The sequence below is a fragment of the Pseudophryne corroboree genome, chromosome 6, assembly GCF_028390025.1.
Source record: "Pseudophryne corroboree isolate aPseCor3 chromosome 6, aPseCor3.hap2, whole genome shotgun sequence".
Lineage (NCBI taxonomy): Eukaryota > Metazoa > Chordata > Amphibia > Anura > Myobatrachidae > Pseudophryne > Pseudophryne corroboree.
The window spans coordinates 765,000,816-765,028,077 of record NC_086449.1 but is presented as its reverse complement, the minus strand read 5'-3'; the positions used below and the strand labels follow the sequence as shown (position 1 = coordinate 765,028,077).

At 39.5% G+C, this 27,262-nt stretch overlaps 1 protein-coding gene and 1 pseudogene across 7 annotated transcripts in view; both read left to right on the top strand.

The window, feature by feature from the left end:
- Positions 1 to 27,262, top strand: part of LOC134933410 (protocadherin gamma-C5-like) — a 688,451-nt gene that overhangs the window by 175,270 nt on the left and 485,919 nt on the right. The window lies entirely within an intron of this gene.
- Positions 506 to 21,168, top strand: LOC134933909 (protocadherin gamma-B4-like; annotated as a pseudogene).

Below are 27,262 nucleotides of genomic sequence, written 5' to 3'. Positions count from 1 at the left end.
GCGAGCCTACCCGGCATGCTGATACTTGGAGAACCACAAGTACCAGCATGCACGGCATTAAAGGGCTCGCTGGTATCTGTTGTTCCACAACAAAAGAAATATTCAAATAAACACAGACACTGTGATAGTAAAAGTTTATTATAACAAACTTACACACTAACACACTTACATATACATTACTTACCTATTGTCTCATGAAGCCCCTCGGTCACCTTGTACCCATAGAATCCATTAGGGTACCTGTGAAAAAAAACCTGCTATACTCACCTACTCCTGTGTAGATCTGTCCTCTTTGGCCTATAAAGGGTTAAAAAAACAACAACAAAAACCCCCACTATCATCCCAAACCAGATGGACTAGTATATGTTTTCACATACACTTTCACTACTTTCAGTACAGGGAACCTTCAGACAATCAGGAGCCACTGCCATGGCAGCAGATTCCTGATTGGCTTTGTACTCTGAGAGCACAGCCAATTGCGGCTTGCCCATAGGAGTGAATGAAGATGCTTATCTCTATTCACTCATGGGAACCAGTAAATTGGCTTATCCACAAAAGGGGAATTACAGGTGAATACATACTTTATCCTGGTTGTTGGGATGCCGGTGGTCACATTGAAGATCCCATCATCGGAAAAAGGTAAGTATTTATACCCCACCTGTTGGGGGCTAGGGCTAACCCTCAGGGGATGTCAGCTACGGCTAACCCATGGGGGGCGGGTGGCTAGGGCTAACCACCCCTAGTGCCAAACCCTAGCCTCTCCTATTGCTTTACTCCCCTGGGCCCTAACCCTAACCCGTACCCTGGTACTCACATTCACAATATTGACTGTCGGTGATCCGGCACCAGTGTCCTCAGTGGTGTCGGGATTCTGGCGTCGATCACATGACCGCCAGTTTTCCGACAGCTGGGATGCCTAACTCAGGCTGTACTGACTAAAGTAGGAGTGGTATGGATAGTATGTCTGCTTATACGTACCATCAAGGTTTCCAGGCTTAATAAATACAACAATGTAGCATAATTTTGCAGCTGTAGGGAGCCCTATGATAAAATATAAATGGGTTGTATATGTGAAATACATATAAACTGTCCAAATCTCCATGGTAGCATTGTAGCTGAAGAGTGGAGCAGTTGAGTGCAACAATAAAACAATGTACATAGAAAGCCCTTAGACAAAGTACACTAGCTGATTTTACAGATGTATCCTCATACACTACTGCCGTGGATGCAACAAATGTGCAAGGACTGAGGCACCCACTTGCAGCATTTGTGTAAGCGGTAATACTAATTGGTGCATCCTTAGATACCACCATTGGTTGCACTATAGAAACTTGCACCAGCCCTATGGTAGGTGCAGTTTCTCTTTGTGACCTCCTCTATGTGTGTCTGTGAACACAACCACTTGCATTGACATGCATGCAACACTACCATGCTACGCCCCTGAAAATACCATTTTTGTGTGCATTTCTAGCCACCGCTAAGTCACCGCCGTGGAATGATCGCAAAAACGCCTTTATGCACACTTTGTGTAACACCTGCGCCATACAGGTTCTTATAAATTCTCACACATGAGCAGTTCAACTATGTGAACATCAGCATTGCATGCTGCTCTGAAATAAGCCCTGAGTAACGTCAAAGTGCTGAGAGGCCAATGTAAAGTTGGACACATTTTGCACCAAATCCGCAGACATTAAATCCTTCAGAAGAAAATATTTATTTTGCAGTTTGCAGAGCTGGGTGTATCTCACACTGCTTCCATCTTGCACCAGTCTTATGGATACAGGACAGTAGTATACACTATGTGCCAGGTTGAAGCCCAGAGAGAAAAAACTACAGTATCTGCCTGGTTTACTGCAGGACTGTCCACTAGGGCAGTTATAGCCAAGCTGATACACTTAGGGGCCACATTGGGCTGCCCTCTAACCTTCAAAAAGGCTGCACATGGGGATGCTGTGATAAAGATGATGCAATGTCCTGGTATGATGGGGATCAATGATATATGTGAAACTGGCCTTATTTGAAAAGTACATTTTTACTTCATAAACTACACTATTGAGCTCCTATAATGGATGGCCACTCCTATCTGGTTGGATGGCCACATCCCTTTGTAGACCTCTGTGATTGCATTCCCCTGGTGGATCTGTCATGTCTCAGTCTGACACTGCTCACACTCTCAGTCCTTCCTTATCTCTTCCCAGTTCACTCTGTTATTCCCCTCTCTGTTAGAGTGTACACTCTCATGAACAGGACCCTCTACGCTGCACTATCCCTTTCTCCATTGCTCTGCCACTCACAGTACAGTGGGGGTCATTCCGAGTTGTTCGCTCGTTATTTTTTTCCGCTATGGAGCAATTAGCTGCAAACTGCGCATGCGCAATGTACGCAGCGCGCCTGCACCAAGTGAATTAGCTCAAAAGTTTGGTATTTTACTCACGGCGTAACAAAGTTTTTTCATCGTTCTGCTGATCGTAGTGTGATTGACAGGAAGTGGGTGTTTCTGGGCGGAAACTGACTGTTTTCTGGGAGTGTGCGGAAAAACGCGGGAGTGTCTGGAGAAACAGGGGAGTGGCTGGGCGAACGCTGGGCGTGTGTGTGATGTCAAACCAGGAATGAAACTGCCTGAACTGATCGCTATTTGTGAGTAAGTCTCGAGCTACTCAGAAACTGCTAAGAAATTTCTAGTCGCAATTCTGCTAATCTTTTGTTCGCAATTCTGCTAAGCTAAGATACACTCCCAGAGGGCGGCGGCTTAGCGTGTGCAATGCTGCTAAAAGCAGCTAGCGAGCGAACAACTCGGAATCACCCCCAGTATGTGAATCTGGTCGTTTCTGTGTGCTTATACCAGTGCACAGAATTACAGGATCATTACTAACTGTCAGATATAAAGCCTTTCAGACTGAGACATTTTTTCTGACACTCAGCAGATATTGTAGTAATAAACGGCGAGATGGTCACGATATCTACATTCCTCCCCTAGGAAGGAGACATTTACCTATTCCTGCCCTGTAAAGGAACAGGGAAAAAGTCGGTTGGTCAGTCATGACAATGCATACGCTGTGCAATTCGGCCAACCAATTATCATACCTATCGGACATGCTGAATAAATTTTAATGTCTGACAGGGCAATAATTACTGATTGGTCGCACAAATACGCTGTACAATTTTCAGATGATCCGACGAAACCTGGCAGATCAGTCAGGTAATCGTATAATGTATGCCCAGCATAAGTTTTCTAAATATTGCACTGTGGTTTTCCCTTTTTTATTGTCTGAACTTTTCTATCATTGATTATTGTATGTATTGTTGCAAATTTTCCCGGTGGAATTAAATAATAATAATAATAATAATAATAATAATAATAAAATAGTATTATGGGACTACAGCAATGCAATGTAGACTAGTCAGAAAGAGTGGTATACCTTGTTGCATTTGTAAAGACATATAGGACTATGGGACATATTTATTAATTATTGGGTTTTAGACCTGATAATTATAATTTTTTATCACACTTATCACGGCAATAAGAAACTAAACATCACCTGAATTTACCAAAAACCACATGCAGGGACCAGTGCTGTGGAGAGGTCTTCCAGACCTGCGTAAAATTTTGCCTGCCGGGCCCAAGCTCTGGAATTCCACGGTAAATTCACCACTTAAGCAACCCCCATATAAACCTTTGAGGGCTACTTTTTCAGTTGGAAATGGAGGAACAGTGGCAGATATCAGAGATATCTGTAGTCCCTCCATGTTATAGCTAGTGGATTCATTCCTTTTTCTGGGATCCAGCGACATAATAACATTAGTAAATACTGTATGCCTATAAGAAAACCCTTTTAACACATACAGTAGATATAGAAAGACAGGTTGAACTGAATATGAGATTTGTATCATTCAGTTGCCTTCAAAGTTTGAACTATTCTGGGACTCCATTAGTGTAGCAGTTACTGTCTCTATTACAAACAATAGGAGTAATATTTATTTATTATTTATTATCAGTTACTTATATAGAGCACACATATGCCGCAGCGTTTTACAGAGAATGTTGGCCCATTCACATCGGCCCCTGCCCCAGTGGAGCTTACAATCTTTATTCCCTATCACATGTACACACAGACACATTCATACTAGGGTTAATTTTGTTGGGAGCCAATTAACCTACCAGTGTATTTTTGGAATGTGGTAGGAAACCCACGCAAGTATGGGGAGAATATACAAACTCAGCACAGTTAGGGCCATGATGGGAATCGAACCCATGACCTCAGTGCTGTGAGGCAGTAATGCTAACCATTACACCGTCCATACTGCCCATGTAATATGTATTACTGCATAGGCAAATATAAGTAATATAGTAAAAAATGGTTGCATCAATATGTAATCATCATATTATATTAAGACATTTTAGAAATGTAATAGAACCGTAGCTAGTTTGGCAGCATACCTTCCAATTTTATAAAGTTGGGAGGAGGGACACAAGCCCTAAATTAGGGGGCATGGACTCGCAGGAAGTGCCGCAATCACAGGCCATGTCCCAATTTTTGCTGTTGTGGGGGGCATGCTAAGTGCTCTGTGAGCTGCTGGCATGCACCCTGTCCCTCTCTCCCATTGAATAGACACTGTGCTATAACCTTAAATGTATTTTAATATTCTTGGATAATTTTTTTAACCAAACAGGGTGAACAAACATTAAGAAGCTTGCATTTTGTACCTACAGTATATGCACAAGAACAATTGTATCCAGCATTTCAACCTCCAGAAGTACTGTATTAGGATGTTGATGTGTGTATAATTATGCCTGTGCAATATCAGTAGAATATTTCTATATAATTATTTTATTGAAAAATGTCATTAAAACATAAAATGAACATTTCCACATTATCTTACACAAGACATTCATTATTATGATAATGAGATGGTTTGGAAGGAGCCTGAATTCCTTATGTTCAAAATATTACAGTAAGAGAGTTAGTAAGAAAATTAAATTCATGTATTGGAATATTTTAGTGGCTTCATAGGCTCCTTGCAACACACATAACTGTAAATTGAATAGGTTAACTGTTTTTGGTACTCCTCACTTAGGGTTGTCCCTGTATAGGAACAGGGAGACAGAAAGTTGACCTCTTTGTGGGGCACTCTTATCAAAATCTAATTATTATTTAAAATATAACTTTTATTTGATATTTAGATAAAATTATTTGTACAAAAAATAATAGAGAATTCCTCTTTAGCAACATCTACTATTAAAAAATGAGAGGTACTTGATAGTATAAGAAAAAAATTGATAAGTTCAGTGTGAAAGCCTCTCAACAATCAAATGGCATTAAGAAATCTTTCATAGTCAATTAATCTGAAAGTTCCTTTTGTGGGAGATACTGAGTAGTATGAGGGAAAATTCCTATAACAGCCTCTCAACAATCAAATGACAATGAGAACTTTCAGTGTTAGTCAAACAGAAAGATTATTTAGAGTCATTTTATGGGTGATATTATTTATCGTCAGTGGTTTTGCTGGTAAGAGGTAATTCCTTTATCCACTGTAAGGCGCTATCTATAAATATTCATGTGTAGAGAAACAAGCCTGTAATTTCTTATTTGTCTGCACATACTGTATATACTTGTATGGTTTGTGAGGGAGAGCTCACTGTGATGCCAAGCCCTGCCCTGGGTGAAACGTACGTCCGAGGCCGACATCACCAAACGTCACTTCCGGAATCCTGTGCAGTGCACACGGGTCCGGTTAGGCATAGAGAGAAATGTTTGCAGCAGGGATACGATTAGAGGGAGCTGCAAGAGACATACACACACATACGACCAAGGTATTCTGGCATCCTCTCATTGGGGCGCTGCGGGACCGGCCACTTTGCACTGACCTTGGATTTATCAGAGCCGCCGAGCACTGCAGCCTCCAACAGTAGACACGCCGCTACTTTCTTCCAACCAGCGCCGACAAGTTAATTCTCTAACCTCTCACCTCTCACTCACTGTCCTTAGACACATATGAGAAGGAAGCAGAAGTTACTGGAGATCCGGTGCTGGTTTCTTTACTTTCTATTTATGTCAACAATCATGCAAAAAGTGCTTGTACGTGCTATAGACCATACATTAAAGAAAGTTGCTTTGTAATTAAATATACTCCAACACGAGAGGTTATATACTGTATAAGGGCTCTCCCTCACAAACCATACAAGTATATATGTGCAGACAAATAAGAACACACAGACTTGTTTCTCTCCACATGAATATTTATAGATAGTGCCTTACAGTGGATAAAGAATTACCTCTTACCAACAAAACCACTGACGATAAATAATATCACCCATAAAACGACTCTAAATAATCTTTCTGTTTGACTAACACCGAAAGTTTCTTTGTCATTTGATTATTGTCATTTGATTATTGAGAGGCTGTTATTTTCCCTCATACTACTCAGTATCTCCCACAAAGGGAACTTTCAGAATCATTGACTATGAAAGATTTCTTAATGCCATTTGATTGTTGAGAGGGTTTCACACTGAACTTATCAATTTTTTCTTATACTATCAAGTACCTCTCATTTTTTAATAGTAGAGGTTGCGAACCTACAGAGGAAATAGGAATTCTCTATTAATTTTTTGTACAAAGAATTTTTATTTAAATATCAAATAAAAGTTATATTTTAAATAATAATTAGATTTTGATAAGAGTGCCACCACAAATAGGTCAACTTAGTGTCTCCCTGTTCCTATACAGGGACAACCGAACCAACACCTATATGGACATATATTTGTATCAATAAAAGTAAGCTTCATAGTTGGTTATTACATACAACTGATAAATTGCTCTACTAGCTCTGCAGGATTCTCCCAACCATTTGTTTTGGTACTCCTTAAGCCCTAACTCACAAAAGCCATCAGTCCATATATTGCACTGATGATACTGTATCTTGACTTGAAAAAACTGTTTATTATGTATTAACATTTTTTTATACAGACTCCAGCATATTCTATTGTGTTACACAATTGGAACCAAAACACTAATAAAACAAAACTGGGAATAACAAACAGAGATGTATGAAGGCCCTGAATGCAAGCATGCACTCTTTTAGGCAATAGCAATGGTATACAGATGGTGTAATGGCTAGCATTACTGCCTCAACTCACTGAGGTCATGGGTTCGATTCCCACCATGGCCCTAACTGTGTGGAGTTTAAATACTCTCTTGCGTGGGTTTCCTCCCACAATCCAAAAATATACTGGTAAGTCAATTGACTCCCAACAAAATTAACCCTAGCTTGAATGTGTATGTGACATGTGATATGGAATATTGGGGGTAATTCAGAATGGATCACTACAGCGTCAGCGATAGCAGTCTGAATCTTTTAGTGGAGTGCACACGCGCAGTGGCCGCACTGCGTGTGCACCAGTGGCATGCGGTGAGGTCAGTGGCTGGTGAGGCACTGCAGCCATAGTGACTGTTGAGTCCCACACCAAGATTCCTACCACCACAGAGCCAATGCACGCTACTGCTAATAGTAGTGCAGAGGGGTTTAGTATGATTTAAATACTGATGGGATCCCGGCGGTCAGAATACCGACAGCGGCATCCCAACCATCAGAATGCCGACAGGTCCCTGTAAAGTACCCTAACCCTCCCATGCACCCTACCCTAACCGTCTCTTGTGGGTGCCTAAACCTAACCCTCCCTGATGCCTAAACCAAACCCTCCCCACTTAGTGCCTAACCTCCCCTTCTATGTGCCTAAACCTAACCCTCCATCCCCGGTACCTAACTCTAACCTTCCCGTTCCTGCACCCTAAGCCTAACCCTCCTTCTGCCTAAACCTGACCCCCCTGCGGCTGTACACCGGCGCATCCCACTAAAAGGACATTCGGGAATCCGGCTGTTGGTATTTTGATAGTGGTATCCCGAGCGGCGTCTGTATTTAGACGCCGAGCTTGTGGTGTCCTTCAGGATTCCGGCATCAGTATATCGCCCGCCGGGATCCAGTCTGTCGGGAACTTAACTGCATCCCGTGCAGAGTAGGGGGCAGGCAGGGACTAATAGAAGGGGTGGCAGGATGGGAGTAGTGGTGGGAAGAAGTGGGCAGGATAGGTGTAGAGAGGACTCGGCGAGTATAAGTTAGTATAAGATGAACAAGGATCTCACCTCTTTACAGCTCACACATGACGTACACGCGGACAGCCAGAGTGGAAGTGATAGGTCCTGCTCCTCCGGCAGCTCACACCCGTCTCTTTCTTGCACTATCCAGCGGGGCTAGGACAAAAGGGTAGACCAGTGCCGTAACTAGACATTTTGGTGCCCTGTGCCAGAAAGAGAATTGGGGCCCCACGGGCAAATGCAAAAAAGGGACAGCGTGCGCCATAAATATGGTGGCAGGGGCGTGGCCACAGAATAGTTCCAATTCACATTACTCCGTGCGGTAGTGTCCAAAAGTCACATTCCACCATACAGTAGTACTCCTTATACAAGTTACACCAGACAGTAGTGTCTGCACGTCACTTAACACCACATTAGTGTCTAAAAGTCACATTACACCATACAGTAGTACTCCTTATACACATTACACCACACAGTAGTGTACGTAAATCACGTCATACCACACAGAAGTGTCTATTATTCACATTGTGCCACACAGTAGTGTATTTTGTTCACATTACACTGCACAGTAGTGCCCCATATACACATTATGCCATGAAGAGCACCTCCATCTCATTCCTCCGCCTCCTCCTCATACATCCCTGACTTTGAGGGCATGCTGGCCCTTGTGGTTCTTCATCTATAAAGTCACCCTGCTCTCTTTTAATCTATACTGTAAGAGTTTCAGCAGTGGGGTGATGTTATGAGTGAGCGAGTGAATGGTTGGTTCTGTTGCTGAGGGATGTTGGAGACCCACAAATGGTGTTGTATGAGGTACATTGCTGCTGTGAGACCGCCTACAGGTATTAGTGTGGGGACATGGTGGGAGGGGGTGCGGAGGTGAGTGGCTGGGGACAGGTATCAGTGAGGGAACACGGGGTAAGGGGGTGTGGATGCGAGTGGCTGGAGACAAGTATCAGTGAGGGGACATGGAGTAAGGGGTGTGAGAGGCTGGGGAAAAGGTATCAGTGATGGGACAAGGGAGTAGGGGTGTGAAAGGCCGGGGACAGAAAAGCAGCAAATTTGTGAGATGCAGGGAGGTTGCCAGGCCTGCTCGTCAGCAAGCCACTACTAGCGGGAGACTAAGATCTGCAGCTCATCAGAAAGCACAGCACAGTTACCAGCCCTGCAGGTCATCACTTCATGTGCTCTGCACAACACAGGTGACCCGCATCCTGTCACCTGCCGGGTTCTGTTGAACCTGCTGCAGCGCGCAATGGGATACAGTGCAGCTCAGAGGAAGAGGGAGACTGGAGGTAGGGGAAAATCCTGTACACACTTGTCCAATACACATATATATTTTCATACTCATGCCATCCCTATTCCCCTCCCTGACTTCTCATACTTCCATCCTACTCCCCCCCCCCACACACACTCCTCTGTCTTCCCTCTTTTGTGCTGTTAGTTTAGTCCTCGACTCTCCCCCACTTCCAGTTTTCTCATTTCTCTACATCTGAGGTGCGCTGTATCCCCCATTGCATGACACCCTGCGATACAGTGCTACTTTTTCACCCCCGCTCCCAATGTGAGAGCAAGTAAATTACTGACCTGCTGCAGCGCTGATCTTCCTGTGTTGGCCGCGCTGTTACCATGGCTGGGAGCTTGGTGATAAGGGCACCAAGAACAGGGGACGGAGAGAAATCCCCCCCTCCGCACCAGCCATTATCAGCTCTGACTGCAGCATACAGGCCCATGCGGCCATACAATATATAATGCCACGGTTGTGTTCTCCGGCGGCGGCGATGGTGGGGGGGGGAATCGCACTATCAGCCAATTTATGTAAGCTTGGGGGGTGCGCATTATCAGCCATTTGGGGGGGCCGCACTATCAGCCAGTGACAATAATATGACATAGAGTTAAGAACAAAACACACAGTGTCATTCCTACAGCATTCATTTAGTGAATTTGATGCTATGACAAAATATTTAGGATAGAAAATGGAAAATGCACAATTCCATTTGAACTACATTGCCCAGAATTAATTTTGGTAATGAAAACGAGTATATCAATAAAGTGTGTTTTAAACTAATTATTTAGCATCATTTTAAGAAGGACTGGAAATATTGGAACAGTAATACTGGACTTAGATAATTGATTATAATGAATCATGCTGCATTTATTGGGTTTTTCAATTGTTTATGTAATTGGGGAATGGAATGACATAACTTCCTACACCTCAATTTCCTGTTAGAACACCATTGGCTACTGGTACCATAAATATCTGGCTTCCCACACAGCAGGTCATGTCTTGACAAAGGTCCAAGGACCGAAACACGTCGACAGACTGCTGTGTGAGTAGCCATTTTTAACAGTGATATTTCTCGGATATTTTGTTTTTAAGTTTGTTTTATGCTGGAATTCATCAGTTTCCTTGGAATTTTTTAATGACTTTGTATTGCTTTTTTGCCCATATATATGTTTTTGGATTTATGTACATGTGCCTTTTGAGGAACGAATAAAATCTATATTCTTTGGAGATCAAGAGCTCTCTGTGGATCCAGGCTAGAAATATATTTGTGATGAAGGGATCCAGCAAAGATACCTTGATGAGATTTATGCCGTAGACCTACTTGTGAATTGGGGTACGCCCGGCAGATACGGCTGGCGAGTGAGAAATACCCTTAAAGGAGTTATCCCACTATTTACGGCTGAAAGAAAACTTTATGGGAGTTTACACTTCGATTGCCGTGTGAGTTGGGGTACGATACCCAGGTTCATCTTTCCTAATACCTCTAACTTTACCTATATTTAGAAGAACAAAGATACCTTGATGTGTGTGGTTTGCTCCCTAACAGCGTGAGTGGGGGTACGCACATATATTGATATTGGAGACTTGCTTATAAAATTGAGATACATCCGATGAGTGAAAGATACCTTGATAGGAGTTATCCAGTTGCCCATTGTGTGAGTCAGGGGTACGCACATTATTGTATAGAAAGACCAAGTGTCCTAGGAAGGAGATAACCATATATACATTTAAACCTTCCTGGGTGTGTTTAAAACTTGGAAACTGTTCCATATTAACGTATTCCACCTTGTGAAAGAAGCTATACTACATATTGGTTGTTTTTCTTTTTCTTTTTTGCATTTGTATGAGGCTATCCTTGATCATGAATATACATCAGGAACCACATCTGTGAACAGTGAAAAGAAACCTTGATAGGAGTCTACACTTTGAGTGTCGTGTGAGTTGGGGTACGATACCCAAGTTTATCCTTTAGGAACTAAGATTTCAAGGATTGTAGTATCATTACATTTAGAAGAACAAAGATACCTTGATGTGTGGAACCCACTCCTTAACAGCGTGAGTGGGGGTACGCAAAGAAAACTCACTTTTCGATATAGGAAAGTTACTTGATTGTTACAATCCTCATTGCCATTTCCCATGCGCCAAAGGGATTGATTGACCCTATTCTGTTCTAGTTTGTGTTCATAATTTTGGATGAGGGGTGATATCCAATCGGGTCAATTGTTTCCATAGGCAGCATATATATTTATTTTTTTTGCGCCAATTTGTGTTCGGTTTTCAAAACAATTCCTATTTTGCATCTGCCTAGAGGCGGTCGCGGGGCAGGAGGGGGTGTGCCAATGGCATTAGAACGCCGTTGGTGGGGCCTGGTCCGGTCAATGGAGGCATATCCGGACCATTGGGTGGGTGGGCCGTGGAGGCTGTGTGATGTCACTCGCAGCTGCTGCAACCCAGGATGCAGCGGTTATCCCCCTGCCAGTGTGCAGGAGCTGCGCTGGCAGGGAGCTACTTTTCAGGTACAAAAGCTTTGTACCTGTGCAGGGGGGGACACAAGGCCTGACATGCTGGGTAGACTAGCCCTGTGCTGGGCATCCCCCACATGTCAGAGTAAGTGATCATAGATGTGCTAAATTTAGCACATTTACAATCAACTCTGAATTACCCCCATTGTTGTAAGCTCCACTGGGGCAGGGATTGACGTGAATGGTGAAATCTGTAAAGTGCTGCAGAATGTGTGTGTGCTATATAAATAACTGGTAATAAATAAATAAATAAATAAAATAAGTTGCAAATTGGTCCAGCCAGATTGCAGAAGCTCTTGGTAGGCTGTATAATCCAAATACACATCAGTGTTTTCTTGGAGATAGTGAACACAGGTAAAGTTTTGTGTGGGTTGTGTAGGATTGAGGTAATTGGGTAGAACATATGGAGGTTACGTGATTTGCTCTGGAACTGTATGTGACTAAAGTAGCATTTCCTATTTTGAGGGGGTTTAAAGACTCAAGCCTACTGCAATGAAATATTTACCACTTATTTGGCACTGCATGATTATTGCACATACTGTATTTAATTGGTGGTTCTAGCTGTACCCTCTGCTCGAAAGATAGATGTTTTAGACCCATGGTTAGTCAAAAGTAGCAAGTAAGGAATAATTTGCTTATCTATACTCATATTTCCTAGGGTGAGGATTAATTCCTCATCCACTCATCACTGTTATATAATGGTAATTATTACAAACTAACTATAACAATATAAATACATTATTTAATTATAAGAATGATTTTTAGTACATATTGTTGCATGTTTCATCATGTTTAATAAGAGAGGTGAAATCTTTATTTTTGCTTTACTAAGTATTGTTTATGCGAGGTGGAAATAAAGTGTACCTATTTGAGATTTTGTATATTTTTTTCAACTAAGGTTTCCTAGAATTTTAAGTGTTTCACCATTTTTAAAGGGTTCATGCAGTAAAATTGAAGAATCTAGTCCCCAAATTAAATTAGCAAATTTGAATATTTATGCATGAAAGTGAAATTTAAAGTTCATGTGTAATCAATAATGAAATTTCTGTTTTTTCTAATTTTTTTTTAAATATGGTTAGGGTAATCTGTAAGCACATTTCTGTTGGGGCGTTGCCTGGACTGTCATGAAGTAAGGCATAAGTTTTAGTGCTCTCCAGCATATATCGTCTTCACACTCATCCTGGTGCTTTCAGAGGTCTGTTTTTACCTTTCCCCAGCTTTGGATCTCCCCCTACAGCCCCAGGAGTGATTTTGTCTGTCTCTGGTTGCAGTGTACTACTTCCTCGCACTTTGCTCTGTTCTGGGGCCTCTGTCTTATGCAGACATGGAGGCCTCATCTTGGAAATCTCCTCACTGACTGTGGAGATTTCCCAGCAATCAGCTTGTCTTGTACCGGTGCTGGCTCCTGTGACTTGCTGCTGACCTGCAGCTGCTTCCCTCCAAATCCCTGTGGTATTGTCTCACTGTGTAGATCTCCTGTGCCTGGTGCCATCTTTCCTGCTGGTCTCTGTTTAAGGGATCCTGTTATTCTGGAGGCAGCTTTTTGTGCCTATTTCTTCAGTGTTAGACCTAATTTCTACTTGAATAGTTGTGTCATAAGTGGCTCCTTGATATTAATCAGCAACAATTGGTCTACATGATTATATCTTTATATCCCTATATAGCTTATAATAACTATACTTGTATACTGTACATTTCGTGCTGCATTGCTTTTTACAGCATTTAGAGAAATAGGAGAATATACTGACCTTCTCTGCTGCTTTCAATACAGCTATGGTCATCAATGTAGATGAACCCCACAGCCTGCCTGATCTCCTGTGTAGTGCTACCATCTGGACTTCTAATGTCCTGCTGACACATACCTTCTGTTCACTTTCTCTCCTGTAATGTCAGAACCCTCTCAGGGCATCATGGAACTACTCCTTTAAGCCATTGCCATCTCAGGACCGAGGGTCATGGCTCAGGTGGAAGCGCTGCATGCTGACTTGTCTGTTCTATGTCAAGATATGCAGTTCATGCTGGTTCCAATGGTTGAGACTGAAATTTGTCTTTCCATCCTTGTGACCTGTAATGCTTTTGCCAGAACTGGGCTAACACCCTTTGAATCTTGGTGGGGTTACACCTCATAACAGATGAGTACAGGGACATCTGCATGATGGCCAGTTATCCTGCCTCATGTTGTTTCCTATTCACCTATGGTTTCAGGGGGTGTAATTTTATGTTTGGTTTTTCCAGGGTTTTTGTGACCTGGCTTGAACTGCTGGCCTCGGACTGGGTTGATCATGGTTTAATGACTTCACCTGAGTTATTCGCCATGTTCAATTCTGACTACGTCTTACTAATGCTTTATTAATACTTCCTTATATGCGTCTGTTATTTTTACATTCTGTTTGAATAGGTGGTACCTGGTATCTACTGTAGGTGTCTTTTTCTCATTCGCTAGTGTTAACTTACCTCTGAAGTTTAATTAATGGACCCTTCAGGCATCCATATTGTTGCTATTATCCTACAAGGGGTTTTCATACCTGTTGTATATCTATATGTTATCAGCTTGTTCTTGTTTGATTTTGATGTGATATGGCTACCTCAGTCCCTCCTTTATTTTATTTTGAGTTTCCTTTGATATGTTCTAGAAATCCTGCTGCATACTAGACCATATGCTAAATTTTACCTATTGTCTTTTTATTAGGTCTTTGATATTTCATATATTTGTTTTCTTTCATTTTATTGCTCTCATTTATGTCAGACCTCTGTTTTGATCTCTGACAATGCACATAATTGTCCTGTCTCCAGTTTATTCAGATCATGTAGGTGTCAATTTGTAAAATTCCAAAAATATGCTCGATTAAAAAAAAATATATTTCTATCATTTTATTTTTAATAAACCTAGACTGAAAACAAGGGGCTTTTTATTTTAGAGCAAACTAGGAAAATCATAAGTAGAGCTAGGTAAAATGCTTGCTTTACTGTAATTCCATATTTGCAGCAATTACAATTGAAATATAAAATTTAGTTTTGGTGATTTTTTGAACATGACAATTTGTGCTTAACATTTTCAAATGTAAGAAATTTTAATGTCTTCAAAATAACATTGGTCGTTCAATTGTAAATCAATTCAGTTTTAGGTAATTCATATTTAACTACTGAAAATAAAACTGGTAATCATGATAAAAGTATAGAATTCTTCTGCTTCTTCCTTTTGTTATTATTATTATTACAATGTATATTACATATTTGAATTTGCAATGTATTTAACAAAATGCCTTATTTTAGTTCTGATGCTTAGTGTATGAATATAATATTATTGCTGACTGCAGATATCAGAGTTGTTGTTATTATTATTCTGAGGATTAAAATGTAAAAAAAATTAGGATGATAATCATGGCCGGGGATTGATCTATTGCTTCAAATGGAAAAATTTAAACTTTTTTAAAAGTTATTTGAAAAAAAATGTAAAAAGTATAAAGAAAACTTTTTTCTGCAAAAATGAAATGTATCAAAAACTATTCTTAACTTAGATGTTATGTGTAGACTTTAATAACATTTTACAAGTATATTTGATTTGTTATTTAATGTATTTAATTCAAATATTATTGCTGATTTACCAGTAAAGTTAGTTAAGCGCTGAAAAATATTAAGACAACATAAATGCAGTTTAGTTGTAACTAGTGGTGGGCAATGATTAAAATTTCTAATCGCGATTAATCGCATGATTTTCTCAGATTAATAGTGATTAATCGCATTGTTATGCGCAAGATTCAATAATGAATTCAAAAGTAGTGTATTGCGCATATTTAGAGAGCGAGAGAGAGAGAGAAAAAAGAGAGAGAGAGATACACATACATACATACATACATACATACATACAGCATGTAAGTATTCTATTGTGCAAAACTGGATCAGGCTGTGTAGTGCATGGCTGGGAGCACAGGCTGTGTAGTGCATGGCTGGGAGTACAGGCTGTGTAGTGCATGGCTGGGAGCACAGGCTGTGTAGTGCATGGCTGGGAGCACAGGCTGTGTAGTGCATGGCTGGGAGCACAGGCTGTGTAGTGCATGGCTGGGAGCACAGGCTGTGTGAAGTGCATGAATAGGGTAGCACAGTCTGTGTGTACAGTGCATAAATAGGGAGCACAGGCTGTGTATGGTGCATGGCTGGGGAGCACAGACTGTATAGTGCATGAATAGGGGAGCACAGGCTGTGTAGTGCATGAATAGGGAGAACAGGCTGTGTAGTGCATGAATAGGGGAGCACAGGCTGTGTAGTGTGGAAAAAAGGGAATAACCCAAAGTACTCGGGCGCTTTAGATATGAGGTGCTATGTCAAGCAGCAGCCGAGGAGAAATGGGAAGTCACTCCCACAATATGTAAACAAGAAAGCAAGGTAGGCTGCGCTGAATTAATGCATATACAACAATGATATCTGATAATTCAATATTTAATATTAAAAATTAGTATATTATATAAGGAGTATATACCATTAATGATAGTTCCAAAAACATAAACATTAAAAGATAAACATAATAAAATAAGTAAAATCAGGGTTACCCATATGCCAGGGTTGTAAACAGTATTGGATTGAGGAAGTCCGTTCCAGATTTTTCCCCCCTAATGATATAGGTCCAGCAATTGCAAATAGGAGGTGTATATATATCCAAAGATTGTGGTTTTACCGCTAGAGGATGTGTAGCTCCAAGAAGGTAGAAGGTGAGCTCCTCATGCAGTGCGGTGATATGTATATCCAAAAGATGTAACTTTACCGCTAGAGGGTATGTTGCTCCAAGATGGTGGATAATGAGCTCCTCATGCAGTGCAGTGTAGAAGATTCAACAGTTCGGCCGGAATATAAACACCCTCCGATAGGGTCTTATGCTGGAATGTAGTGGGGGATGGTCCGGACTTTCAATTAGAGTTTCCTGGCGTGGGTCCCTGTAGCCTGATGCGTTTCGCTGCACTGGGGTGGCAGCTTTTTCAAAGGTGTCCATGAGTAAAACATGTGGGGTTTATATACCCATTCCAATATGGTAGCTGATTAGCACCTGGAACTGGTGTTGCATAATTATCAGATAATAGACAAATAATAATACATATTTGTAAAGAAGACAGACCTACTTCTCTTGTGATGGAAAGAATATAAACATAATTACATTTTAAATCATAAATAAAAACTTCTAAAAGATATCTAATTAGGACAGCTGGAAGAACCAGGAAGTATATATAGGTTAGCAACCAATCAGAGACTTTGTTAGTACTAGAATCGCTATGGAAACCTTTCCACAAAGATTCTGATTGGATGGGGATAGTATAGAGGGAAACATTTGATTTTCCCTATCAGGGACATATAGGCCAGAACCCGATCACGTGACCACCGTCATGTCACGTGGTCGGATCTAGGGCCAATGCCGTGTCACATGGTAGGAACTAGAACTAATGTATAAGCACTGAATGTTCCGATCACGTGACCCGTATCGTATCACGTGATCGTATATGTTTGTTACCAGTGTGAGGGCGGCCGCCGAGAGGGTTACTTCCGCCCTTCGGCTCAGCATCGCTTCCGCCCTTAACATATGTATAGAGGAGACTAGGGAAATCAGACGCCGGATCACGTGACTTACATCGCGTCACGTGAGCGGCACTGTTCATCATCGTTTTATGGGTAGACACTCGGAAGGTTGCTTCCGCCCTCAGAACGGCATCACTTCCGCCCTATAATATACTAATTTTTAATATTAAATATTGAATTATCAGATATCATTGTTGTATATGCATTAATTCAGCGCAGCCTACCTTGCTTTCTTGTTTACAGGCTGTGTAGTGCATGAATAGGGAGCACAGGCTGTGTATGGTGCATGGCTAGGGAGCACAGGCTGTGTAGTGCATGAATAGGGAGCACAGGCTATGTAGTGCATGAATAGGGAGCACAGGCTGTGTATGGTGATGGCTGGGGAGCACAGGCTGTGTATGGTTCATGGCTTGGGAGCACAGGCTGTGTAGTGCATGAATAGGGGAGCACAGGCTGTGTAGTGCATGAATAGGAAACACAGGCTATGTAGTGCATGAATAGGGAGCACAGGTTGAGTACTGCATGGCTGGGAAGCACTGGCTGTGCAGTACATGGCTGGGGAGCACAGGATATATACAGACAGTGTATATAACTGGAGCATGGAGGAGCTACCAGGACAGAGCATTTGATTATTACTGTCCTACCCCTGGGAGCACTGCTGCCTTCTAATTGGCAGCTACAGAGGAGGGGGCAGAGATTCGCGTCTTCCAAGTGACAGATTTGGATGAAGGTGGAGCAAGGACAGTCTCCCCATCCTCCCAGTGCCACACCGGTTCTTGCTGCTGCCCAGGCCGCTGTCATTATTGCATGTGGCTGCTGAGCTGGCTAATGGAGAAAATTATGGTGATGGGTGGGGCTTGTAGAGAGGGCGAGGCTACTGATCAGTGTGCTCCGTGTTGTGGAGGCAGTGACATGAGTGTTACTGCCACTGAAAGAACGGGAGTGGGCGGGACTTCAGTGTCACTGCAGGGAGATGGAGAGGAGCTGCATGTCTTCCCCGATGGCCGCCAAGCGTTAAAATAATTGTCGGCATTAATTAGTTAATGCGTTAACGCGATATTAACGCGTTAACTTGCCCAGCCCTAGTTGTAACATCTCATTTCAAACTCTAAATGTCGCTATTGAACTGTGTATAAAAAAGGATTTTCTGTCTGGATGTAGAAACCAAATGCATTTTACTACAGTCTCACATTGCAGATCAGGAGATAAACACTGCAAAATTTCCACGGTACATCCTGCAATTTGGATTACCCAGCATTTCTTCATAAAATAACTTGCAATTCATGTATTTTTGTTAATTTTATGGAATTATAGAGAAAAGACACTGATATATAATTTCAGACTAACAATGATTGATAATGCAAGATACAGAAGAATAAAATGGACAATGACATAGCAAGTATTTTGCTTTATTTTATTTATCAATGATGTCTCTAGCCAGTTACAATACTTAATGCCTGAAGAAATGAAGCTGGGATCTGTAGTTGGCAATGTGGCAAAAGATATTGGATTGAATGTTAAGGAATTAGCATTTAGAAAATTCCAACTTATCTCTCAAGTGAAGAAACAATATTTCAATATTAATATAGAAAATGGAGACTTATATGTGTCAAACAGAATTGCTAGAGAGATATTATGTGAAGCTAAGAAGAGTTGCTTTATAAACTTTGAAGCTGTAATCGAAAATCCTTTGAATTTTTACACAGTCACAATTGAAATACAGGATGTGAATGATAACTCACCTACTATCTCTAAAAAATATTTTGATATATAGAAATTAGTGAGCATACCTCACCTGGGGCACACTTTACTTTAAGTAATGCAAAAGATCCAGATCTAGGCACCAATTCTATACAAAACACGCTTAGTGGTGATGACTGTTTCAGTTTAGGAGATCGTATTACTAGAGATGGAATTAAATATCCTGACATTATACTAGAGACGTCACTGGACATAGAAAAGAAAAGTGTTTATGACTTAACATTGACTGCTTTGGATGGAGGTAAGCCTCCAAAATCTGACACTGCTGCAATTAAAATTGTTGTTCAAGATTTCAATGATAATTTTCCAATATTTACTCAAGACACATATCACATAAGATTATATGAGAATGTACCTTTTGGGTTTCTAGTAATTCAGTTGAATGCAACAGATGAAGATGAGGGCTCAAATGCCTTAATTGCTTTTATTTTAACCATATTCCTGAAAACGCAAAAACTAATATTTAGTATTAACTCCTCAATATTACGTTAATAGGCCATTTGGACTATGAAGCATTAGAGACCCATGAAATGACTGTTGAAGCTAAAGATGGTGGGAGTCATGTTGCTCTTTGCAAGGTATCAATAGATGTGATTGATGTGAATGATAATGCTCCAGAAATAACAATCACATCTCTCTCAGCAACACTTCCAGAGAACTCCCCACCTGGTACCCTGATAGCATTGATTAATATTCATGATCTGGATTCTGGGATGAATGGTGAAGTCATTTTTCAGATCTCTGACACATTGGATTTTCATCTAATGCACTCATCTAGTAGCTACTACAAACTATTAACAGCAACAAACATGGACCGAGAGAAGTCAGTGTATAACATTACAATTCAATGTATGGATAAAGAGTCTCCTTCTCTGTTTAGCAGTAAAATAATTCAGTTGACTATATCTGATGTGAATGACAATCCTCCTGTTATGAGAAAATGATCTACATTGTCTATATTGTAGAAAATAATCAACCAGGGACCTCAATACATAATATCAATGCGTCAGATCTTTATCATGATCAGAATGGAAAAATTACATATAACATTTTAAATAGCAATATAGAAAATATTCCAGTATCATCATATGTTTCAATAAACTCAATCACTGGGGTTCTATATGTTCAGAGATCATTTGACTATGAACAGCTGCAGGAATTTCAGTTCCAGGTAAAGGCTAAAGACAGTGGATCTCCTCCTCTAAGCTGTAATGTCACTGTGAGGATATGCATCATTGACAAGAATGACAATGCTCCTAAGATTCTCTATCCATCACCAGACAATGAAGGTTCAGAATTATTTGAATTTATCCCTCACATGTCTGAGAGAGGTTACCTAGTAAGCAAAGTGATTGCCATGGATGCTGACTCTGGACACAATGCCTTGCTCAGTTATCACTTTCTGCAAACTTCTGACTCAGTCTTTAGCATTTATCAACATACAGGTGAAATAAGCATAGGATGAGACCTTCACGACATGGATTCTTTGAGGCAAAAAGTTATGATCATGGTAAAAGACAATGGACATACATCCTTTTCATCTACAGTTTCTTTAACTTTGGTTATAGCAGAAAGTTTTCAGTAAGTTCTTCCAGAGATAATACACAAGTCAGGTGGTGCAAAAAAAAAAAAATCACCTAATATAACATTCTATCTGGTTGTTTCCATAGCCCTGATTTCCTTTTTATTTATTGTGACAGTGATGGTTACAGTTATCTTTAAATGCAGAAAATAATCTACTCAAACATCTTTTGGAAACATTAGTAGAGATGTGTATCCTCAATTCACCTTCTTGTCCTTCTGAGATCAGTGATGGGAGTTTACCTTTCCCATTCTCCTATAATGTGTGTGACCCTTGACTCAAAGAAGAATGAAATTGCCTATTTCAAACCAGACTAGAATGTCCCCACAGACACATTGACACAGATGATTCAGAAGCTGTAAATGATACTTCAAACAATGATTTGTCTACTATCAATGGTGCACAGGTATTGTGCTTGAAATTACAATTTCATATTTAAATTGTTTTCACTGTTATTGCTACCATTTTTAAATACATTGATTTTATACTTGAATGCATGAATATATGTATTTATACACAGCAATAACAGGGTATACACAGTATATACATCACCATAACTTTTCAAATATATATTTTTCTAGTTGAACAAAGAAATGCATTGTATGTCTAAGATAATGGTGATTGTAAAAATCATACATTACTGCTAATGTCAATAAAATAAAACAAACATTTTATCCACATTTATAGTTACTTTCTTATGCATTATAACATTTTTGTGGATAAGAAAAATCAAGTAAAAAGAGTAAATTATTGGTTATTCTTAATTGGACTTTCCTGATGATAGTGCAGATAATTAGAGAATATTCTTGTAACCTCATTTTCATTTTAACAGTATCAAAAACACATTATTTTATTGTAAAACTGCACCTGTTTATTATAGTGCTATAAATTTCAAATTGACCCATTGTAAATATGCAACTTTTGTGGACTATTTTCAGTTTTTAAACAGTTTTTTCCTTAATAATAATTCTTAATATATAATTTGTAAATTATAAATTGTGTTTAGTAATAGATTTTTTGATGAGGCACAACTATGTTTATATTATTTGCTTAGCACTTATTAAGATTTTATTTGACAAAGAGTCAAAAGAATTAAATAGTCACATTTTTGACATGAATGATTTTAACATCTCTCTGGTAAATTGGAAATTAACATCTTAGACCTGACTATATATAAAATAACATAAAATATAAAGATGGTAATTTAAATATGAAAGTATACAAGGAAATTCACGGATTGTGAAAATTAAATCCAAGCTGATAATGAGCAGCATAAGAATTGGTAAAGAAAAATACAGCTGGGCCAATTCAAATGAGTAAAACAAATTTGTACTATAATGGTTGTACTATATGACCAAATTTAAACTAAGAGTAAATATTTATCTGAAAAGTTATTAATTATTATTATTATTATTATAGAAGCAAAGTAAAAAAATAAGCAATAAACATAGAAAAGCTCTTTTAAAAAAGATAGTACTATGGGGGTAATTCAGAGTTGATTGCAGCAGCAAATTTGTTAACAGTTGGGTAAAACCATGTGCACTGCATTGGGGGGCAGATATAACATGTGCAGAGTGAGTTAGATTTGAGTGTGGTGTGTTCAAACTGAAATCTAAATTGCAGTGTAAAAATAAAGCAGCCAGTATTTACACTGCACAGAAACAATATAACCCACCCAAATCTAACTCTCTCTGCAAATGTTATATCTGCCCCCCATGCAGTGCACATGGTTTTGCCCAATTGCTAACAAATTTGCTGCTGTGGTCAACTCTGAATTACCCCCAAGGTCATCAAACACTATGATTTCCAATGGACTTTCATTACTATTATGGATACCACTAAAAAAAATAGACAACATAACTCATATATAAGAAAGGACTCCATATTAAAACATTGTAAATTGCTCGAAAGACCAAAATGTGTTAATGCAAAGCACAGTTTTTAAAGAATGGATTGGTAAAAACAATGAAAAAGTATAGAGTGTTGTTAATTAAATAGTCCTATTAAAAAATAAAAATATATAGTGTCCCCAACTAAACAATCCTTTAAAAAAAAAGGTTTTAGGAGTGCCAATTTAGTCAAAGGTACAACAAATAAAAATGTTGATTTTCTTTTAAATGGTAAAACTAAGGAAATCAATTATTTTATTACATGCCATACAATAAAGTGTATTTACCTATCTGCACATTTCAAGAAAGTAAATGTGTTCAGAAAAAAGTTCAGAAACTTTTAGAGCAATTGATTATATCGAACTACAGTGGAGATGTAAACATATGGAAACAAAACTGGTTCAGCTAGAAATGACATGCTCTATCATTTAAGAACAGTAATACCCAAGGTCTAAAATCTGATTTTTAAATTATTTTTTATGGAGATAATGACACCAACAAATTTAAAAAAACTGTATGTTAAACTTTCTTGTGTCAACCTTTTTCATATCAACTTTTTCACCATGTCAATATTTTTACCATATCGGCCTTGTGCATGTTGACCTAGAGACTGTCACCTTTTCAAGTCGACACATTGAACCATAACCAACTTTTGTATATAGACATAGGCGTGCGCAGCACATTTTATTAGGGGGTGCACAATTGGAGGGGCGTGTCTAGCACTGCCTATTGTGCCTGACTAACACCACCTATTGGGCGTGTCTAGCATCATATATTGGCACTCAATACAAACTAAATAATACAGGGAATTTGATTAAATAGAGTGTACAGTGAGGGCTGGCAGATAATTATTAAACTCAAAAGCTTGGGACCTCACTGACCAATTCCAATAATTTAAGGACAATGTAATAGGCAAAAACCAGTGCTTTTGGCTTCCCACAATAAAATATGTGGCGAAACAGAAGCCAGTCATGTTGCTGTCCCTCACCACATAATGGAACCTAAGGATGAAATATATATATACATACAATTAACAGTACTTCATATTTTTTTCAAAACTTCTCAATAAGAAACGTTTGGCCTAGGGGGCTGTGAAGAAAATTTTGATACTCTAGGATGCCGTGATTCAAAAAAGTTTGGGAACCATTGGTCGAGGGCATCCATAAATGGGCTCCTGATAAAAAAGGGGAGTAAAGGGCACGCAGATTTATATACATGCACATATATATTAAATAGATATATATATATATATATATATACACAAAGATAACTGGCACACATGAATGGCAGACAGCATGCCCTGGTGCCCCGACTCTCAAACACATGGTGGACAGAAGTATGTCTGGCACCAGGGGACTAATAAGTCAATGAAGCTAAAAACCCCTTTATTAAGGTCTTGATAAAGTAATAACACATTATTAATATATATTTTGAGGGGTATAATCTACATTTGTATAATAAAATATACAATTGTAACATATATTAAACAGATTATAGATAGATATAAATCTATTTTTATATATATATATATATATATATATACATGAAACTTGCATTAAACAATGTAGTACATGATAGTACAGGGCCTCTTGTCTAGTTCTTTTCCGGAGTGCACCTACACCAAAAGAATAAAAGAGATCTGCAGGTCATATATACATATGTACATGTTATTCCCCCTGGCTGGCCCCCTCTCTTCCCCTCCAGGAGCTGGCACGCAGTTTACGTTGTCACTGTATGAGGTGAGCAGTGACTTACTAACTGTCTCACTCTCAGCTTGCCTGGGGCTGTCTGCTGAATTTGTCCTCCAAGGCTCTGACTCTCTAAGGAGCAAAGCTGGACTGTGTGTGGAGTTGGTGTGACACCACACCGCCACACGAGAGGAGAGAGAGATAGCGCGGCGGCAGCGAGTGCGGCGGGCGCGCAGGCAGGTGACATCATAACATTACATTGCGGGGAGGAGCCAGGAGGATGTTTGGACGCCGGCCAGGAACGTACGTACGCTCCCTGTCCGGCGGGCACAGCGGAGGAAGGCACAGGAATAAGCAGCGATCACTGTGCTGCAGGTGTGGCGTGTGGGGGGTGCCGAACATTAGGGGGTGCCTGTGCGCACCAGGCACCCCCCGTGCGCACGCCTATGTATATAGATATCTGTTAATCACTAGTTAATGTTGTGTTAGTGGAGTTCTTTTTCTTAAGAAAATGTGGGGTGAATTTTACAAAGGATTTAAATTGTGCTCTAGTGATCATGTATCTTATCTGTTGAGATCTAACACAATAGCAGCTTTCTCTTTTCTTGCATTTACAATTTCCCACAACACAATAGACTTTGAATATGTGCATAGTTCTATCTAGCTTTGGTTGGTTACATTTAGGTTATGAAGTTTTAATATTTATAGATACAATCTGATTAAGAACTAGTAGATAATATATATGAATTATATATGTTACTACCTAGTTAATGTGTAATCTATATATAATATATGGGTTTAAAGCCCCATACACACTAAACGATCCCCGCCGATGCTGATATTGGCAGTGGGGACACGGTAGGGTGCCGGCATCAGGATGTGCATACACATTTGCTGATGACAGTGGAGAAGGGAGCGATGGTGGGGGGTGCGGCGCTGGGAACAATACCCATGCAGCATGGCTGTCGTTAATGAGGACCTCCCTCATCTGTACATGTTCAGATGAGGGAGGGTGTCCTTAACGATGCGCAGGAGTGTGCATTGTTAACGACATTGAGTGTACAAACTGGACAAGATTGTAAAAGATCTTCTGGGCTACTCAGTGTGACATTTGGGGATACTCCTAAATTGTTATATAATGGCAGGGAGAATTAGGGGATAATTAGACACATACAGTAGGTAAACCAGTATAGCACAGTAGGTATCTCTAACACCATGCACAACAATAGGACCCTGATAACAAATTAAAGTATATCCCTGTATTCTTGTAAAAGGATGTATATGTGGTCTATGAACCAAAGTGGCATTGTCAATTTAAAACTTTTCATAAAGTGTAATATATGAGAAATATTTATGTACAATTAATTCTGTTCTCGTGTAATTATAGTTTAAAATCTTGTTTAAAGCACATATTTAGTTTTATATTTACAGGCACCTAAACATTTTATCTAATAGCAATTACTTATATTACAAATTAATTACTTTGCAAATATCAGGGGTACAAGCAATGCAAATTGTCTGCCCGGGGATGCCCGGTTGAAAAATGATTGACAAACACTTGTATAGGTAATGGAGGCTTGTGTAGTATGGCACAGTATTTGACTTTTTTTTTTTTTTTACAAAATAATTGTTTGGTATTTAGGCTGCAGTGTGACCATAGCAGTTTCTGGTGTTTTGTATACAGCAGCGAGGAGTTTTTTTGAACATATGAAAACAATTCATATACAGTATATGGGGCTGATTCAACTGTTTTGGTTGTCTAAAAATCCCATCTAAATGAAACTGTTTAGATGTCAAAACAATTGTCACTATTCAATTGTTGTTTGGGCACACATGCATATCGTGCATGTCACACCAAAACAGACCGGGTTTAACCACCTAAAACAGCTAAACCCATCTAAACTCCTGATTTGGGCATCCAAACCATTTGGATGCTCAACATGATGACTTAACACACATTTCTTCTCGCACCTCAGGAGGCAGTGAGAAGAAATGTCAGCACTGCGGCTACTGGGCTACTAAATGGAACAACAATTTAATTGCTCCATTTTTTGCCTCTAGTGGTAGTTGTGGGATAAAATAATTGAATTGGCCCCTATGTGTTATATTTCTTTCTTTAAATGATTAATTAAAACAGCGTTGAGTAGCAAGAGGTGCAATGCAACTCTCACTTAAATCATTTTAGTCTTTGGTATTGAGGCAACAATTTCACTGATTCCAATATGAGATCAAAGGTAATACCACTTTCTGTCTTCTGTCTTTTCCTTTCACTATCCACATCTCCTTTACTAAGTTTCATACTCAAAGTAGCAAACAGTATTACCGTTTTAATTTGACAAATTATTTACATTTTAATAAACATTTAATTTCATGTTGTGTTCCTTTTGTGGATATGTTAAATGTTGAAGATTGCAAGCTAATGAGAAATACAATCTAATTTGCAGCTACATCTTGTATGTGATCCTTGTTTACCAATGTTATAAGGTTATGAATTTAGATGAGCAATAAATCATATTTCCTTGTTCTAACATTGTGGGTAGTAGATTATAATTTAATTATGGTAGTTTTTAAATGGTCAAATAGTAAACTGTATCTGCTTCAGTATATTGTAATAAACCCAGTGCTATGAAAAATATGCAGAAATGACACAGTCTTTTATAAAATTCAGTTCCGATGCAGGAACGCAATATAAGTTAGATATTGGAATACAGATTTTCCTGTTCATGGCATAATAATTTCTGTTTCATGGGAATTTGGAAATAATTGTGACACATCATGTTTCTTACATGCTGATTGGTGGAATCAATATTTTTAAAATGTATTTTTTAAACCTTAATTGCATCTGCATTGAGAAAGAAACTGTTGTATCAAAACATGTC